This window comes from Syngnathus floridae, chromosome 10, assembly GCF_059516105.1.
Source record: "Syngnathus floridae isolate MCC-2025c chromosome 10, RoL_Sflo_1.0, whole genome shotgun sequence".
In the NCBI taxonomy this organism is placed as follows: Eukaryota; Metazoa; Chordata; class Actinopteri; order Syngnathiformes; family Syngnathidae; genus Syngnathus; species Syngnathus floridae.
Genome location: NC_142422.1, coordinates 1,069,911 through 1,086,107, shown reverse-complemented (window position 1 = coordinate 1,086,107; position 16,197 = coordinate 1,069,911).

Genomic DNA, 16,197 nt, shown 5'->3' with positions numbered 1-16,197 from the left:
CCCTTCCTCCCTCGTCCCTCCATCATCCCCTCCTTCATTGTCTTCTTGGCCTTGTAAACTCCTCTTCCCCTCTCATTGTCAGCCCCCTCTTCTGCCCTCTGCTTCCTCTTCAGCTTCGCGCTGTGATTAGATTCACACAGTCTCGTATCATTGTCACTGACGCACACACACACGCGCACACACACACTGCTCCAAAGCCTGTAAATAACCTAAACTCTGCATGAACCCCATCCCCTCCAAACACACGCACGTACACTAATAAATGTGTGCTAGGCCAGATGCTGCACTGTAATTGGCCAATGTGGCTTCCTGCTCTGGTGAAGATATTTTAATACACTCCCTTAAAGACGCACACACACATGCACAAACGCACACATGCTAAGGCTGCCCCTAAAACATCTGCTGCACAAGCTGCACATGCATATAGGCACACAGTAGAAGCAAAGCTACAATCAGCATGCAGGGAGCCCCTCCCGGTTTAACCACCGGGCCTGCCACCAATTTCAAAACAGCGCACACGCACACACACGCACACACACACACACACACACACACACACACGCTCTGAGATGGCATCTGCAGTGCTTCCCTTGGAAGCTCCTCTTGGCAGTGTGGAAAGATTACTTACTGGTTGACTTTGCCATCTCTTCAGATTTGCATCACCATGTACAACTCACTGGTTGGAAGTTGTTTTTTTTATTTGGTTTTTTTAAGTTGCCTTTACAAATATAACTGATTAGTCATTTGATTGATATTGATTTTGACAATAAGTTGACTTTCAGACGCTGTTTCAATAGTTTGGCGGTCTCCTTTTGCCAAATAAGGTAACCACATGATTAGAAATACCACTTAATATGTACTAAAAGCATTATTAAAAGGGCTTAAAGAAAATAACCTTCTGGGTTTGATCGTTGGCTCGGTTCCTAAGAAGCGGGGTAGCACACAAAATGCTCATTTGTGGCCTTGAAAGAGGGAATACAATACTTTGTGGAGTGAATATCCTTCCTATAAAAGAAAGATGTGCATATTTTCAGGAAGTCTTTTACAATTTCTTTGTATCTTTTTCAATCTTAAGCCTGTCTGTGGTCAGTAGACCTGACTCTTAATTTGCTTCCAATAAAGAGCCACAAATGAGAATTTTGTTGACATTATGGCTGCAATTTAAGAAAAGTTGAGAAAAATACATTGAATTTTTCCTCCATTTTTTTTTCCATTGCTTTAACATCCAATAGTGAGTCACTGAAGTTTGACATGTTTTTGACAATAGAATAACAACAACAACGTATGATAAGTTTGTATCCTTAGTCACTTTAATTAAATGGCGGAAAGTGTCAAGTCCAATTAAGAAGCGCCGCTGATTTGACTGGCAAGAAAGTGGCTCCATCATTTACAGTCTACTTACCTGACTAGTTAAGAGAGATTGGGAGGAGTGTGTCGGCTGGGGCTGGGCTGGGCTGGGGTGAGAGAGAGAGAGCGAGAGAGAGAGTGAGACGTATCAAACACAAGCCCCCTGCTGAGTGGGGAATGGAAAAGCTGCTGGCACCAACATGAATATTTCAGCAGATAGCAAAAACTCTCTGTACCCTTCCCTCCCTCGCTCGCTCTCTCTCGCTCTGTCTGTCTCTCTCTCTGTGTCACCTTCTCCATCTCTCCCTCCCTCTCTTATCAACCAGCTCAGCTTCCTTTGCTCTTTTGTGGAGTGCACGGTGATAATGAACGGTGTGATAGCAATGGACCGGCCATGTTGTGGGGGTCGGTCGGAGACCTGCTTGAGCCCAAATCGGGGAAGGCCTACTCCAAAATCAATTGTCAATTGAACCCAATATGTCTGCGATTTCTCCCATTCGTTTGCCAACGCTTCAGTGTTGCTGTGTGTGTGTGTGTGTGTGTGTGGTGCCACTGCAAAAGTCAAATTGTCATTTGCATGCAGCAAAGGTGAGCGATTGCCTGTGGGAGCTGTGTGATGTCAACTTGTTTTGTTTTCGTTGATTGCAAAAATCATAAAAATAAAACACTCGTGTATGTTTGTCTACAGCGCAAGTTGCAGGTTGTTTTCTTCTTGTGTTTTTAACAAGTCACAGGAGATGGTGTGAATCATCTAAATGCAATTCCTGCTTCATCTTTCAATCCAGCGCACATTTTTAGTGCAACGCAGCCAAAATAAACAATACTCATGGGTTGCCATGTGTGCTCCTTTGTTCAGTCCTTGAGATACTAAGTGTTTTCTGAAAGTATGCGAGATTCCAAAAACGCACTTCAACTTGTGGGAACATAAACGGTGGAGAAAAAACCAAGTGGTTAAAAGAAGAAGAGAAAAAGCAATCAAGTTTTCAGTCCAAAAATAGTGCATTTATTTCTTTTTCACTTTCCAACTTGTGGCTTGCTTGTGTTTGGGTGTCTCGGGCTGACGCTGCCAAAATAAACAGGCAAATAGCCTGCAACCTAGATAAGCTGCACACAAGCAGCCTCATTAATTGTATTTGTTTATTTTCTTCATCAGTGTGTGTGTGTGTGTGTGTGTGTGTGTGTGTGTGTCTGCAGCTAGCTGACACATTTCTATGTCTGAATTGTATCTTATACATTTAACATTTTATTCAATGAAGCATATTTTCATCCCAATTTGTTGTTGCATTCAGCCTGCAAGGCCTTGCTTTTTGTTTGAATCATCTTAAATGAATATCAGTCAGATAGTTCACGTTTGTCTTCTGGCTCGTTATTCTCCTCAAAACATGCAAGTCAGCATCTTGCTGTTCTGGTTGGCCCCGTTCGGTGGTGCTTTGTGCTCCTAACAGCATTGTCGGTGTCCTCTGGTTCATTGTTCAGTGCACATATTGTTTCAGCCATGTCTAATTGTACAAGTGTCCAATTTATCATCTTGTGTGATAGCTATCTCTGCAGAGGACATTGGAGAGATAGAAAGAGAAAGAAACACCTGCCTGCCTGCCTGCCTGCTATCTTTTGGTCTGCCTGCCTGACTAATCAACAGCACTCAATTATCCCCTCATTAGTCAGCCATTCAAAGTGCTCTTAATCGAAAGCCACTTTTTTGCTGTCTGTCAATTTTCACTTATGCATGTCCAAGTTCATCTTCTTTTGGCTGTGCTGTCCTTCCGTCCTCCTCGAAATGTCTCCCAATGCACCTTTGCGTACGCACGAAGGTGGGTGGGCAGGCGGGCGGGCACGCAACGTCAGCTACAATTGCATATTAATCCAGTCTTGATGTTTAAAAAAAAAGAGCTTTATTGACTGCCGGAGAGTCATCAATCTCTCACTAAGGCTATTATCTTGGCACGATGTTGACCTTTGACCTTTCACCTGCACCACTGGCGTGTTTATTTAGCCCTGAGTGCATGTTTTCATTTGGACACAAGAGGGGGACATGGACTTGCTTGTGTGGGCTGTAATTAGGCCAAGCAGGTGCACCAGGTAGAAGTTGAACAACCTGCTGCATGGGAAAGGAAGGAAGGAAGGAAGGAAGACACTGGAAAAGCATTGTTTGCAAAAGCCTCCATTTCACTTACAGGTAAATTCATTCATCATGGCTCCATGCAGAAAAAAATAAAAGGGGGGGAATTATTTTGGTAAATACACATTGTACAAAATTGGATCTTTTCAAAATGCCTGTTCGTTTGTTGTGTATTTATACATAATGGTTGACATCATTGATAAGTATGATTGTGACACATTTTGGCAGCGGGCTCATGTGGGTATTTGTTTGCACACTCTAGGATGCGAGCTGGATGTTCGGAGGCCATCATCTGACCACTTTGTTTGTGACACGCATGCTGACAGCATATGGTGCAAGACCAGATCCGTGGGCCCATGTGCAAGGTAAAAGGAAAAAAGAAAAACAGTTATCCTGACATGTCTGTACTGTAGTTTTGCCTCTCTCTCTCTTTCTCTCTCTCTCTCCTCCCCCATACGTTGGCATATGTTATGTTTGGTTGGCGGTGTTCCACATGCCAATCTGATGCCCTGGGCTCTGCTGTGGCTCCATGCCACCTGTGCCACTGCAACCGCCTGCTCACAGGCCAATTTATCCAATGATAAATGACAAGACAGATACGAATTTATGACCGCTATTTTTAATCAATGCATTTGAACAAAGTCGCACACATTTGACACACCTTTGTAATGATTGGCTGCAAGAAATGAGAGAAGATCTTTTTGACATATGATTTATTCTAAGAATGTTTATCGACTCATTTGTTTGTTTTATCTCCAGTATAGTTGTTCATGTGTGCATCTGTGCCCCTGACATGGAATGACGGACGGAACAATTAAATGTCTGTACCGCTTGCCTGTTAGCATTCAACGGAATACGTTAGCGTCCAACTTCTAGGTGAATCGTTGACCCAATTGTAACAAGACCATTTCAGTTTGTACACTTTTGTTGGTGCTTTGTATCATCATTTTCCTTCTGATATCATCCAAACTAAGGCTACTTTTGAATAATTATTCACATTGAAAGTAAGTCAGTGGGATGAAAAAGGAGAAGGTTAAAAGATGTTTGTGTGCAGGTTGCAAACAAACTGGGCAGCTAAGCAGAAAGGGGAACAAAAATCTAACTCCAGGCAACACTTTTTTTCAATCGCTGTGCTGTTGACCAAACTGGAGTGGGCCACGCATAGCATTCCATGGCTCTTGTGCGGAAACATTTCATCTGTTGAGCTCCACCGTACGAGAGGATCCAAAGTGCCAAGCCCCCGTTTTGTCATCATCTGCTCAACCTGAAGCTGCAAGTGTTCCAATCCCCCAAATTGTCAGACCACAGCTGACCAAACACGCATATTTGGATGGATCGGTTAGTTCGGTGGGATGGAGCACACCTGACCCCTCTCCCGCACAAGAGCTTACCTATTGAGGTGCTCAGTAAGGATAGGATGGATGCATGGATGGATCTCCAGCACAATGCGGCAAGTGAGAAGCAAAGTATCACACCTGACCCACACGCACTCAGGTGCCCCGGTCAAAGTCTCAGTTGGCCAAAGGAATCTATGGAGACTTCATTGGATCAGCTGTTATTTGGGGAGGCCAAATGTTTGATGGGTAGGAGCCAGAATAAGAAATCAGCCAGCCAACGGAGTGAAAAACAACTCCGCAAGATTGACCCAGCTCTAGACGTGATACCTGCATGCCATCCACTTCTGCTCCACACTCAACCAGGGATGTCCTTCAAATATTATTTCATATATATTTTCCCTTCAATTGCAATGTTTTCAACTAAGTGAAAACAACAAAGGTTTCTCCAGCTATGGAAGTGCTTAGGCTCCCTCCCGCATGGACATCAACAGAAAGCGAGAAGATCAAAGGCATCATTTACTGTCATATTCATTATGGAACTTTTGTTCCACCCTTTGATAACGGAGGATATAGTACAAGAACACATCAGGCATTCATTATTTGACACATTTTAGGTTCTTATACTAATACACCAGAGTAAGTTCTTCACCGGCCCTGTTACACCTCAACAGATGAATCATGAAGAAAGGCTGAATATTGGCAGTATTTGGATTCTTCACGTCCATGTCAACTCGTGCAGGAATTCAAAGGGTGTGTTCTTCGTGGCCACAAAGCTTGCCAAGTTGAATTGCCTTTTAAGTTTCAGGCCAGTTTTTGTCATCATGTCCATCATTGTCCACGTGACAACCAATATGCCGTGAGCGCTGGAGTCCCGATTGCCCCCCACAAAAAGAATGCCATGGCGTTGCTGTCAATCTGAACATGATTGCCGAGGAAAATGGTTGCTTTTGTCTTCAACCTTGGGCTCAATGTGATTTCCCAGCCTGATTTTCCTTCAGCCATCATCCCAAGCACCCCCACCCAGCCCAGCCCAGCCCAGCCCAGCCCATCCTTCTTGTGTTTGAGCTTCTCAGCAGGGGGCTGCACTTCCCCATATGCAAGGATGAGTAAGCGGCGGCCTATGCGTTGTGCGTGTGTGTGTTTGTGTGTTTAGCCTTTAGGCTAGTCCCAGAATGTGTTCATGTGATAATTGAGTATTCCGAGTTGCGTCCCAATGCACACAACTTGGCTCCGACTAGCTCTTGCGTATCTTGACGGTGTTCCAGACCCTGAGCATTGGTCACGGCCCACGGAAATGATTTTGCCAGTGTCTATTCATTTCAATTGCTTCTACTTTCGTGCAAATGAAAAATGAAGAGTTTCCCCACATTTCCTGGGCTAGAAAAGAGTGAGGAAGGACGGAATTAGTACATCATGGCATAAGTTTTGATTCTATATCATTTTGCACTGGAAATATATTGTTGAGAAAATGAATATCTTCCGTTTCCCTGATTGCATTGCATACACAACGACTGATATTAGCGTATTAGGCATGACTGCAATAGAAAATCATTGAAAATGTTCTCATGGTTTATCAGTAAACGGTAAAGCGTTTCAACACAGACCGTTTGAGGAGTCACCTGTCGCAGTCTGAGTCAGTTTGAGCGAAAGAATTGAACCGTTGCCATGCTACAAGGTCATGGATTTTATTGGGAAGCTAAAAGCAAACGCAGCAGAGATGAACACAGCAGAAATTCACTCTCGGGCTTTTAGCATCCATGGCTTCTTACACATTGACAAACACGCATCACATGGCGGGCAAATCAATAAATAAATTGACACGGGCCGTGGCCCAAGTACATCTGCTATGTCAATGCATGGGAAAAGTGGATATTCAGTCATTTTCTTTTCTTTTTCTTTTTTTTCCACCCTGCTGTGCAAAGAAAGGGGTGATGTAAAGAGGAGGAGAGGAGGAGGAGAAGAGGCGTTGCCCAGGCCTTGTTGAAAAGAGAAGAAGGAGGGGATTAGGCTTGGCGCTTGGCTGTCCAACCAGCGGCCATACAACAGCAGCATTTGCAGCATTTGCCTAATCCCTGGCTAATGGTAGTTTAGCGGCCTCCTCGGACACGCAAACGCTCGGCCTCCTTCTCTTCTCCTCCTCCTCCTCCTCCTCCTCCTCTCGTCTCCTTTCCTGCCTCGCTCCGTCGCCCATTTACATAACATTGCGACGGTTTATGTCTGTGTTGGTTTTGGAGAGGAAAGTAGCAGAATGAGTCCGGACATCACACAAACGTGTCCGTCGTTTTGTCTGTTGGAGATGCTGTGTGTGTGCGTGTGTGTGTGTGTGTGCGTGTGTGTGTGTTTGGAAAGGATCGTGTGAAAGGAGGCAGAGAGAACGGCCAAGTGATGTGATGACATGTGTCACCCACACATACTTTAAGTGTGCTCTGATCCAGACCGACTTCTTTTTTCCGTTCTATTTTAAAATGTATTTTTATCATGTGAAATGAATGAAAAAGGATCAGAAAGAAAAATACAATTCCAAATGAAAAAAGTCTCACTGTGTATATTTGGGTTGAATGAAATATACGCGGCTTTATGGAAGCACCCATTTTCTTTGGATAACACCGTCAAATGAGATAACCAATTCTATTGTTTGACTAGCTGGCTATCCATGCTAGTCAAATAATATTAGCGGCACTCTTGTCAGATGTGTGTAAGTTTGCCCTTGCTCATTTTCATTTGGCCCCATAGAGCAGAGTTTTCCATTGGCTTCAAAGCCGTGAAGCTGCCGAGCTCAGTCGGGGGCCTTCAAAGCTGCCTTCTCTGTCGGCAGGTTTAGGCACAGAGAAGGCTTCTTGTTCTTCAAGGATTTGGCTGACAAATAACGCTGAGCTGAGCTGAGCTGAGCTGAGCCCGGGCGAGGCGAGGCGAGCTGAGGCAACTGGCTTGCACCTTGACGGACGGGATAGGCGACAGACAGACACACAGACGGACTGCTTGTGGTCCGAAGCCTTTTCTACCACCCCAGTGAGTACAACTTTTGCTTTATTATGCTTTTATTTTGTTAAATGTTGTCATTTTCTGCAGCACCCACACACATTCTCCTTTTGCCTCACATTTGTGCAGCTGCTGCTGGACTTTTGTGGCGTAACTCTATTTTAATAACTTCCCAAATAAAATTGAAATCCGGCATAGTGCTGTGCTGATGTAACATTGTTCTGACGTGCTATCCGTTCGAGTTTTGCTCCGGCCGGCTTCATCTTGTCTACTTAAGGAGGCAACAGCTAAGTGTTGAGAAAACAGGGAGGAGGCACGAGCTTTCTCAAGCCAATCATTGCACAAGACCAATAACATTTTTCTCATACAATATGCAATCCATAACATGATATTACAATTGGCTTGCATATTAGCTTGTCTGATCTATCCGATTCATTTCCATGTAAATGAAAAGATATCTTGGAATACACAATAAGTAGAGAGAGAGAATTGTTGAAAATGATCATGCTGTATAAAATGCATCCAGCCAAAAGACATAGTTTCCTTTTCTTTTCCATTTGTAAAGGAAAATCATACGGATAAATCCTTCCTTGGCAAAACAAATGAGCAAAAATATTGGAGTGAGCAGGAACCAGTATGACATTTGTGTGTGTGTGGATGGCAACACAAGCATGTGTTGCCATCAGCTGTGCCCAATGTGGGGCAATATTTACTAAATGTGTCTTTATATTTTTCTATAATGCTATACGCAACTGCACCTTAACCAAGCTGCTACTTTTATGTTTGTTGGAAACTTAAAATATATATATTTAAAAAAAAAAAGAAAATCCCTATTGGAGAAACGCTCAAAGAAAAATTGCATGTGCTTCTGCATGGTTCCCTTTTTCAGTTTTGTTTTCTTCGGGGTCGAACCACTGCAATAAGTGCGCTGACGCCACAGCAACATTTTCTTGACGTGATCCAAAGTGTGCCTTGCCTTGCCTTGCCTATAGCTGTAGTTTGATGTGTGCATATCGTAAGGAAGTGCAAAAGAAATCTCAAGTATTGTTGCCGCTGCTTTGTGGCTGCGCTTAGTTAGCATCACTTTGCTTCTCCTATTCATCACACATGTTGATGCAGACGGACGGCCATTGTCCTCTTCTCTTATGGCCTAGCCGGATACTCTTTGAACTTGCTTGAGCTGCACCTGCTCTTAAGTCCTCTTGTCCTTCTAGGATCACAGGATTCACACACACACACACACATTGGGTCTTTCCAGCGCTATTGCTGTCATTGTCCCGCTCTTGGGATAAGAGCATCAAGTAAATGGGCAAATTGTAATTGTAAATTGCAGGCCTCCCGCCACATTTAACGCTAGCGACCCTGTGGGGACCAAATGGAAACGGGCAGCCATTATAATTACTCATTCAGCCTTTTGGAGGAGAGATTCACCGTTTTGTGGTTTTGTTGGAAATTTATAGGGAACCTCTGTGACCTCCTGGCTTTCACATCGGCCACCGAGCCCCTGGCCGGCCGGTGGGCCTTCTTCCTCCCCTCGTGTCATTCGCCCCCCCCGCCCGCCGCTGCATTCCTGCAATCTGAAGCTCAAAGTCTCTCACTCGCTCCCCCCCACCTTTTCTTTTTGTCTGCTTTTTTGATTGATATTTTTAGACTTTTATTGCATTGATGTTATTCGAAGGAGTAAGCACATTTTGAACGTAGGTGTTGTCTTTTTGAGAAGAGAATCGTCGAAAGCGTAGTCAGCTTGATTCACCAGCTGCTTTAAAACGAAGAAGGAACAAAGTGTTACGTCACTCACCGGAATATGATAAGAATGGAGGATACGGATGCAAAGTGGGCCAGCCAGCAGACAAGCTCATGCAGCTTAACTGGCTGGAGGAAGCATGCAATTGGCACGTACCGCATCACCAGAATGATGTTTTCAAAAACGTATCATATCCACTCTCATTTTCGAGGTGATTAGTTTTGCTGATTGCATCCGAAAATGGTAAGGTGAGGTGAAAATGACTGGAAGTGGGTAGCTGCAGATTTTGCTTGAAAAAATCAAAGCACGGAATGTAACATTGAAGTGGAGACTTTTTGAATCCAAGCGGGGTCAAAAATTGTGAATTTGTTTGAAAATCTCTGCCATAGCCAAATATGCGTAGTAAAAAGTACTAATGTGCGGATACTCTATTCATTCGAATTTTTCTTAAGCCGTTTGTATTGTCAGGCTGCCACATTTCCCCTTTTCAATTTGTAAATGTACAGTAGCCAGTGTGTTGCACTGACAATAAATTTCAATTGTACATTTATGCTGAACATCTTTGGTCATTTCATTCTTCCAATTGTAGGAAGGAATAGCAACCAAACTGAAAATGAGTCATTTCATTTGAACTGGTACTAATGCCACCTGTAAAAGTTGCAACCATATCCTGGTCAAATAAAAGCCATATTTTCTCATGCCACCAGGAGCTATGTCAACATGACAAGCGAGCCTTTTTTGGGTTCTTGCTAATTCTCCATCCAGCCTTTCCCCGCATGTTTGGTGCCCACGCCAAAGTCAAACTCTGCGTGCACGTTCAGACTGACAAACAGTCTGACTTTGGGCCAATTTCCATGCTCTCCACTGTGTGTGTGTGTGTTTGCAAAAGCTGTGGCAGGAAACCCTGACAAACAAGAGGTATCGTGCACAGGAACTAAGGAAGTGAACTAGCACTGGGCTTCTGGGTTTTGTGGCCTCATTAACAGCCCCACCCTGTCTCCCTGTCTGTCTCCCTGTCTGTCTCCCTGTCTCCCTGTCTCCATCTCCTCTTCTGCAGCTCTCCACCGTGCTAATCATATTCCTCGGAGCAAACATGAGAGGGTAGACGGGGATGGGGTAGGAGCAGGAACAGGAACAGAAGCGCTTCTGTTTCTCCTCGTTACTCAAGCTCAGAGAAGAAAAGGGCAAAGTGAGTGAGACAGATAGATGAGGAAAGTGGCTAGAGAGAGAGTGCTGTAATTAGTTTGGCTTTGCGCTGGCCTGACGTCGGGAATACCTGAGTCTCTTCCTGCCTCACCACTTTTGAATTATGCAGAGTGGGAGAGGGTTGTTACGTTGCGAGGAGGTGTCAGCAGGCAGTTGCGGCATCGTCACACCCACCCAAACGACACTTTGAGATCCGCGTCTGTCTGTCATCGCCGCTCACAGGCGACGTGTCAAAAGTCTGCCTGCCGCAAGATGGAAATAATTCCATGTACTAGCTGTAAAATCATTCAATTGGGATTCATGCCAGCGAGGGAAGAATGCCAATTAATAAAATAAAATAAAAAGTTGCTGTGAATTTCATTTGGACACAATTATCAGGTGCTTTAGAAGGGAAAGTATTTCCATCATAACATATTCAATTCAATTTTCAATCTTAATTTCAACGGTAATATATCTATAAAATGTGTGGTTGCAAAAACTTAGATCATTTGAATCTTGATACGTTTCATAAGTAGATGACTATACTTCCAAAATATTGACTTTTATTCTGTGCAACCACTAGATAAAATAAAACACCATTTTTTTCGGTGTACCTGCAATTAAGATCAAGTGTAAATGAAACATCATTTTTGTTTTGTCTTTATATATGTATTGTTTTTTTTAAATGTATTTATTTATATTATCAGTTCAATGTCGATGCAGTGTGTAAATTTAAAGACGTTGATATTTGGAGTACTTTGTGTGCTGTCGCTGCCACTGTGGCGGAAATGCAGCAAATTATTTGAACACTCCATAAAATAATTACCATGGCAATGAGGCTTGAGTAGTATATTTAGCGAGAGTAACCATGATGATGTAGTGCGTATTAATCCAACATTTTATTTGATAATATCCTTGACAGTAATATGGTTATTTTATATAATAATATAGGAACCTCAACCAAAATGGACTGGATTTAATGACATGCTATTGAAAAGACTGGCCGGCTTTTGTCCGTCAGATGTCAACATTTGATGTGTGGTATTTTAATAGCGCAACAGAAAAGAGGTGGCAGCCCAAGTTTCATGCTGCAAAGGCCCGCAACGGTGTGCTGGTGCCATGTTCATTCACAATAATCAGAAATTAAATATTATTTCCAATGGCATTCCATGCTTCATAGGAATTCTTGTATTCTTTCAAGAAGCTCTATTTGACCAATCATTCAGACGGTGTAAAATGTTTTTGTCTCTGGGCCTTTTGCTGTTCTTTTCCCGTTCTCCCCCCGCCCCCCACTCAGTTATTTTTCGTGCATGGCAAATATAGCCAGACGTGTCTTTGGTCCGCCTGTCAACATGAGAACCGGTGCTACTTCAGTAATCTCAGCAGCAGATTAGTTTTAGACAAACAGTAGCTAATAATAGCAAACAAGTTAGATAGGTGCCACAAGCCACACACAATGATTTCTTAATTCTACTGCTGATGTGCAATCTCACCACTTTTCATATGCTTGTGCCACTCTTTGTTGGGCCATTGAACTCCACCGTGACCTTGAAATGACACTCAAGAATCTTAAAAGCCACGTCAGCAAAATATAATTACATTCACCGCCATCAGCGTCAAGGGTTTAATCAAAGGTCAAGTGGGAAATGCCAGCGATAAGGAATATGAGATTTGCTCTTACGCACACAAATGTGCTGATGATATTTCATCGAGTACTAAGCGAGCGTAGCGTACAGGCCAGTCAAACAGTACAGAGGAATGTCGTGGTGTGGATTATTACATTATTAATACCGAGGCGATAGTTCCCGTATGATTGGAAAGGAAAATATCACCCACATGGCTTTGTAGCCACAGCCGAGCCGAGCCGAGGCAAGGCAAGGCAAGGCTGCCTTTATGCATAATTCATATTTCCATATCGTCATGGTGATCATGTGCGATGAATGTTTGCTGTCACAGCAGGGGAGCTGCTTGCCGCGTGCGTGTGTGTGTGTTTGCATGTGTGTGTGTGTGTTGCAGGTAGGTTTGTTAGCAGAGGCAATGTCAGAAGGGACAGAAAACAGAAAAAAGGAGTGGGCCAGCTCTGGCTTCCACTTGATTATCCTCCATCATACGACATTTTGTTTGGGCCGCTGGAAAATGGGAGGGTGGGTGGTTGGGTGAGGGAGGCCTACAAGCGGCTCATAAATTAGTGTATGCGCTACGTTTTAGCCTCTGCCCTATTTAGCCCCAAGAAACAAGAATTAACTACCTCCTACTGCTTTCTAATTAAAAGTCAGCTTTTTTTAATTATTTGGAGCAAATATTGACTGAAAGCGTTTTGAAACATGCAAGGCAAAGGCTGTCGAGTGTTTATCTATCACCTGGATGTTGTTGCATGCAAATGCGGAGGAAGTGGCAATTCCACAAAAGCCACGTTTGCCTTTTTTCTGCTTCTTTGAATTCCAATATTTATTTATTTATTTATTTATCATTCAAAAATGTATTCACTCGAAACTCAAAGGGCTACTTATTTTGTACAAATAGTTCCTATTTTGTCGATACTTAATTTCATAACTCTAATGATCATTAATTGTATTACTTCATTTTTCATTTGCAATGAATACATTTCGAAGCACACTTGTGGACTGAAAATGACATTAAACTGAGCCACCATTGCTTGTTAGGCAAGCATAGGTGCTTTGCTGGAACCTCGAGATTTCCGTAAAATTTATTCACACAAATACGCCTGTGATTTTCTGGATCCATAAATATATTGGTATTTTTCTAATGCACAAAAGTATTTCCGATCTAGACAAATATTTGTGATTTTTCACATGTTTTACAAGTCCACAATTATATGGGCCATTTTCTCGTGTTATTATTCACTGTTGTGTTTACCTTTATGATTTGTAAAGATTTAAATATCCGTATGAATTTTCAAATATGCGTTTGTTGATCAGCAGACACAGCCATTTAATTTGACACAAACATGACGCCATTTCAGTATATTACTTGCACACACACATGCACACACTTGTCAGATATTTCTTCTGTCCGCGGAGAGGCAGTGTTGTTGTCTCCATTGAACAGGAACTAGCCAAAGGCTCGTTTAAAAATTGAAAAACAGAAGATATCGGTGTAGGGCTGGCAGAAGTACATTTGAATAAATTGATGAAAAATAAAAGTAGCCAACAAAATCAATGTAACGGTGTAAAAGTACAGTTGAAATCAAAATGTTGCATCGCAACTATTTTGGTAAGGACAATTTATCCCAAGTTGCTTGAGTAAATGTAAAGGTAGCACACTTTGATTACTAACCACCTCTACACATATGTGACTTACTCCCACATCTGCTACACACACACACGTCCACCTTTTATGTCGGTGTTTGTGTGCTGAGGCTCAGAGGTGTGTGAAGTTACTCATACAGTATTCCCCTGGTGTACACGGATATTGAAAAGTTTGCATGTGTGTGTGTGTGTGTGCGTGAAGGCCTGAATTCAGAATGCTATTGATTAAACCCAGCAGGGGGGCGAGTGTGTGAGCAGTGCAGATAGCACACTAACCTGCCACTCACCAGAAGAACATCCAACTGCCTGCTTTCAATGCCATAGATCAAATCAATCCAATATTTTAACATGGCTTTGAAATGTCAGTTTTGAATATATGCAGATGACATTTGAAAATAGCAACAAACATCATCATGTGCCGCATCTTTCCCCGTATGGATGAGGAGATGGTGTGGAGTCCATTTTGGAAGCTGATGCCCCCTAGCGCAATAGCAGCATGCCCAATTAACTTGCGCCTTCATCTATTATGACATGTCATTTGTGTCTCTGAATCAATTCGGTGAGATGAATAATCCACAATCTTATTGGTCAGATGTGCAAAAGCTACAAAGAATTTTGTTGCCAAACTTTGTCAGCCTTTCATTGAGTCGTTAAGAAAATTCACTTTGGTTGTAATTATGGCTGTTATCCTACTTTGCATAATGATGATGGCGGCGGCGGCGGCCGTGGTTGACAAAAATGCACTGACATTTGCCCAGATTGCACTCAGGCTTCACAGCCCAAATAGCCAAATCCCATTTCCTGACATGTTTTCCCCAGGCTGTCCACAAATATCATAACAAGCACTATTCTGTGGCTATTATGGAGAAGGCTGCATGTGGAGGGAGAAACACATTGGATTGGAGCTCTATCTGTCACTACATATGTTTTTCTCCTTGTTCTTTCCACCAACCTCTCGCTCCCATTCTCTCAGCTTCTCTTTCCACAATGCTGCCTTTTAATCACTGCTGTAATTGGCAACTCCCTGCTGTGAACATACACCACGCTCGCTCGCTCGCTCTCTCGCTCGCTCTCTCGCTGGCGCACACGTCCACACATTTGCTGCTGCTGCAAATCCCTCTGGCAGTGTATGCATATGTGTGTGTGGTGATGGTGGGGGTAGGAGAGGGAGATATGGGCAGATAAGAATAATGAAAGGAGGAGAGTTTTAGAACTCCAGGCCAACTCACCAACTCAACAATCTGTCTGCTGCGGGGAAGTGGAGCGCTGTCGCCAAATAGTAATTATCTCAGTGGAGAAAAAGACATGGCTGAAGATTGATTGTGAAAGCCCATATTGTTGTGGAGTTGCTTGAGAACCTGATGTTCATTCGACTTATTCGAACACATCATTAAAATGAGGCAAATATGCCCCATAATAAGAAGCTCATCTAGATGGGATAAGAAATCGACCAATAATTGCATCTGAGGATCAAAAGAAAGAAATAGTGAGCATGTCACATAGGGGCCTGTTTTCATAGGAATTTAGAAAATGACCCTATATTTTATGGCAACTTTTTTATTTTTATTTTGCATGCATGGGGTCAGATGTAGCAATCATCCAAACGTGTAAAGACGTATTTCACTCTGAAAGTTACACATCATCACAAGACAAAAAGTTTGTGTTTATTGAGCCTAACAGTTGCCCACCAATTGTGACTGTGAGAAACCGAAGGCCACTCCAAAGCCCAGATTTAAGAATCACAGCTTATCATGGCACATTGGCTGCAAGAAAGGAAACTTTCATGCTTTGTGTGTGTGTGTGTGCACGTGCGTGCGTGCATGTGTGTGTTTTAGCCTTTTAAGTGGGTCACCCCAGCATGTCTAATGGCCCCTTGCTGCGTGGCGCGTCCTGCGCTGAGCTGCTCCCTGCTGTCACACCCACACACACACACAAACAAACCCGTCCTCACAGCGGGGGAGATTTTGGGGTGTCCCTCACTTGAATACCCTCCATCCACAATGCACCAGCACTTCATCTGTTGCTTCTATTCCCAAAGTTGAAAGTTGACCAGGGATGTGCTAGCATGTCTCGCTATCGTCTGCTTCCAGCGTCCTAGTTTTTTTTGAATGATCATACAAATAACATTTTTTTTTTCTTGTTTGAAGCCATGGCGTGGGACTGGATTCTATGATCTATTTTTTACGAATTCCAAATCTCAGACAGACTGGGGTCATC